General features: G+C 39.9%; 1 pseudogene; it reads left to right on the top strand.

Annotated features, from left to right (window-relative positions):
* The first annotated feature begins 3,252 nt into the window (after positions 1-3,252).
* Positions 3,253-3,999, top strand: LOC100684365 (annotated as a pseudogene).
* Positions 4,000-4,594: the final 595 nt, after the last annotated feature.

The raw sequence follows: 4,594 nt of genomic DNA on the forward strand, positions 1-4,594 counted from the left end.
TTTGGTTATTAATTGATTGATATCCTTGGCAGCTCCCACATTAGGGGCATAAATATTCATGAATCTCGAATGAAAAAGGAGAGATCAGAAGCAATACCAAAGAAATACAAATGATCTTAAAAATGTATTATGAGCAACTATACGCCAATAAATTAGGCAACCTAGGAGAAATGGACGCATTTCTGGAAAACCACAAACTACCAAAACTGGAACAGGAAGAAATAGAAAACCTGAACAGGCCGATAACCAGGGAGGAAATTGAAGCAGTCATCAAAAAACTCCCAAGACACAAAAGTCCAGGGCCAAATGGCTTCTTCCCAGGGGAATTCTATCAAACGTTTAAAGAAGAAACAATACCTATTCTACTAAAGCTGATCTGAAAGAATGGGATGGAATACTTCCAAACTCGTTTTTATGAGGCCAGCATCACCTTAATTCCAAAACCAGACAACATCCCCACCAAAAAGGAGAATTATAGACCAATATCCCTGATGAACACACATGCAAAAATTCTCACCAAGATACTAGCCAACAGGATCCAACAATACATTAAGAAGATTATTCACTATGACCAAGTGGGATTTATCCACGAGATGCAAGGCTGCTTCAACACTCGTAAAGCAATCAACATGACAGATCATATCAACAAGAGAAAAAATAAGAACCATATGACCCTTTCAATAGATGCAGAGAAAGCATTTGACAAAATACAGACTCCATTCCTGATCAAGACTCTTTAGAGTGTAGGGATAGAGGGAACATTCCTCAGCATCTTAAAAGCCCTCTATGAAAAGCCCAGAGCAAATGTCATTCTCAATGGGGAAAAACTCAGAGCCTTTCCTCTAAGACCTGGAACATGACGGGGATGTCTGCTCTCACCACTGCTGTTCAACATAATACTAGAAGTCCTAGTCTCAGTAATCAGACAACAAAAATAAATAAAAGGCATTCAAATTGGCAAAGAAGTCAAACTATCCCTCTTTGCAGATGACATGATACTATACGTAGAGAACCCAAAAGATTCTACCCCAAGATAGCTAGAACTCAATCAGCAATTTGGCAGTGTGGCCGGATGCAAAATCAATGCCCAGAATTCAGTGGCATTTCTATACACTAACAGTGAGACTGAAGAAAGAGAAATTAAGGAGTCAATCCCATTTACAAATGCACCCAAATGCATAAGATACCTAGGAATAAACCTCACCAAAGGGATATAGGCCCTATACCCTAAAAACTACAGAACACTCTGAAAGAAATTGAGGAAGACACAAAGAGATGGAAACATATTCCATGCTCATGGATTGGAAGAATTAACATTATGAAAATGTCAAATGTTACTGAGGGAAATTTACATGTTCAATGCAATCCCTATCAAAATACCATGGACTTTCTTCAGAGAGTTGGAACAAATCATCTTAAGAATTGTGTGGAATCAGAAAAGACCCCGAATAGCCAGGGAATATTGAAAAAGAAAACCAGAGCTGGGGCATCACAATGCTGGATTTCAAGTTGTGCTGTGATCATCAAGACAGTGTGGTACTGGCACAAAAACAGACACATAGATCAATGGAACAGAATAGAGAACCCAGAAATGGGCCCTCAACTCTATGGTCGGCTAATATTCGACAAAGCAGGAAAGACTATCCACTGCAAAAAGGACAATCTATTCAGTAAGTGGTGCTGGGAAAATTGGACAGCCACGTGCAGAATAATGAAACTAGACTGTTCTCTTACATCATACACAAAGATAAACTCCAAATGGATGAAAGATCTAAACATGAGACAAGAATCCATCAAAATCCTAGAGGAGGGCAGCCCCGTAGGTGCAGTTTAACACTGCCTGCAGCCTGGGGTGTGATCCTGGAGACCCGGGATCGAGTCCCACGTCAGGCTTCCTGTATGGAGCCTGCTTCTCCCTCTGCCTGTGTCTCTGCCTCTCTCTCTCTCTCTGTGTCTCTATGAATAAATAAACAAAATCTTAAAAAAAAATGCTAGAGGAGAAGACAGTCAACACCTTTTTCAAACTTGGCCACAGCAACTTCTTGCAAGATCTATCTATGAAGGCTAGGGAAACAAAAGCAACAATGAACTAACTATTGGGACTTAATCAAGATAAAAACCTTCTGCACAGCAAAAGAAACAGTCAACAAAACTAAAAGACAACCTACAGAATGGGAGAAGATATTTAAATGACATATCAGATGAAAGGCTAGTATCCAAGATCTATAAAGAACTTATTAAACTCAACAGCAAAGAAACAAACAATCCAATCATGAAATGGGCAAAAGACATGAACAGAAATTTCACCAAAGAAGACATAGACATGGCCATCAAGCACATGAGAAAATGCTGCACATCACTTGCCATCAGGGAAATACAAATCAAAACCACAATAAGATACCACCTCACACTAGTGAGAACGGTGAAAATTAACAAGACAGGAGACCACAAATGTTGGAGAGAATGTGGAGAAAGGGGAACCCTCTTGCGCTGTTGGTGGGAATGTGAACTGGTACAGCCACTCTGGAAAACTGTGTGGAGGTTCCCGAAAGAGTTAAAAATAGAACTGCCCTATGACCCAGCAATTGCACTGCTGGGGATTTACCCCAAAGATACAGATGCAGTGAAATGCGGGGACACCTACACCCCGATGTTTCTAGCAGCAATGTCCACAATAGCCAAACTGTGGAAGGAGCCTCGTGTCCATCAAAAGATGAATGGATAAAGACGATGTGGTCTATGTTTACAATGGAGTATTACTCAGCCATTAGATATAACAAATACCCACCATTGCTTCGACGTGGATGGAATTGGAGGGTATTATGCTGGGTGAAGTAAGTCAATCGGAGAAGGACAAACATTATAGGGTCTCATTCATTTGGGGAATATAAAAAATAGTGAAAGGGAACAAAGGGGAAAGGAGAGAAAATGAGTGGGAAATATCAGTGAGGGTGACAAAACATGAGATACACCTAACTCTGGGAAACGAACAAGGGGTGTTGGAAGGGGAAGTGGGCGGAGGGATGTGGTGACTGGGTGACAGGCACTGATTGGGGCATTTGATGGAATAAGCACTGGGTGTTATGTGTTATGCTATATGTTGGCAAATCGAAGTTGAGGAAAAAATATATAAAAGAAACAAAAAAAGAAGTGGAGGTAGCACTCACTGCCAGGGATTTAATCAATACAGATATAAGTAATATAGCTAAACTGGAATTTACAACAACAATTAGCTCATTTCTGCCTGGAACCATGGAGGGTGCAGAAGAGAAGAAGAAGAAGGTTCCTGTTGTGCCAGAAACCCTTAAGAAAAAGCAAAGGAATTTCGCAGAGTTGAAGATCAAGGATCTGAGAAAGAAGTTTGCCCAAAAGATGCTTCTAAAGACAAGGAGGAAGCTTATCTATGAAAAAGCTAAGCATTACCACAAGGAATACAGGCAGATATACAGAACTGAGATTCACATGGCAAGAATGGGGAGAAAAGCTGACAAGTTCTATGTCCCTGCAGAACCCAATTTGGCATTTGTCATCAGGATCAGAGGTATCAATGGTGTGGGCCCAAAGGTTTGAAAGGTGTTGCAGCTTCTTCGCCTTCGCCAGATCTTCAATGGAACCTTTGTTAAACTCAACAAGGCTTCAGTTAACATGCTAAGGATTGTGGAACCATATATAGCATGGGTGTACCCAAATCTGATGTCAGTGAATGAATTGATCTACAAGCGTGGTTATGGCAAGATGAACAAGAAGTGAATTGCCCTGACAGATAACACATTGATTGCCCGATCTCTTGGTAAATATGGCATCATGTGCCTGGAGGATCTGATTCATGAGATCTATACTGTTGGAAAACGTTTCAAAGAAGTGAACAACTTTTTATGGCCCTTCAAATTATCTTCTCCACGTGGCAGAATGAAGAAAAAGACCACCCATTTTGTAGAAGGTGGAGATGCTGGCAACAGGGAATACCAGATCAATAGACTTTATAGAAGGATGAACTAAGGTATCTGCCATGATTATTTTTGTAATCTGGTCAGTTAATAAATGACTACTTTCAAATGGAAAAATAAATAAATAAATAAAATAAAACAAGATACTAGCTGAGCTTGAAAAGAGCATAGAAGATCTAGAGATTCATTTTCTGGATAAATAAGAGAACTAAAAATCTAATCAGGCCAAAAATAAAAAAAACTATTACTGAGATGCAGTCAAATATGGAGGCACTAACAGCAAGGATAAAGAAGACCGAAGGGAGAATCAATGACATAGGAGACAAAATGATGGAGAATGAGGAAGCTGAAGAGAGAAAGGTAACTAATGGATCATGAAGGGGGACATCATGATGTCAGTGATTCCATAAAGCAACATAATATCCAGATAATAGGGGTGACAGAGGATGAAGAGAGGGGGAGGCAAAAGGTTTATTTGAACAAATTATAGGGGAGAACTTCTGTAATCTGGGGAAGGAAACAGGTATTCAAATCCAGGAGGCACAGCGAATCCCCCTCAAAATCAATAAAAATAGGTCAACATCTCAATATATAATAGTAAAGCTTACAAATTTCAGTGACAAAGAGAAAAGCAGCTAGTGGCAAGA

This window comes from Canis lupus, chromosome 21 (assembly GCF_011100685.1).
Source record: "Canis lupus familiaris isolate Mischka breed German Shepherd chromosome 21, alternate assembly UU_Cfam_GSD_1.0, whole genome shotgun sequence".
Lineage (NCBI taxonomy): Eukaryota > Metazoa > Chordata > Mammalia > Carnivora > Canidae > Canis > Canis lupus.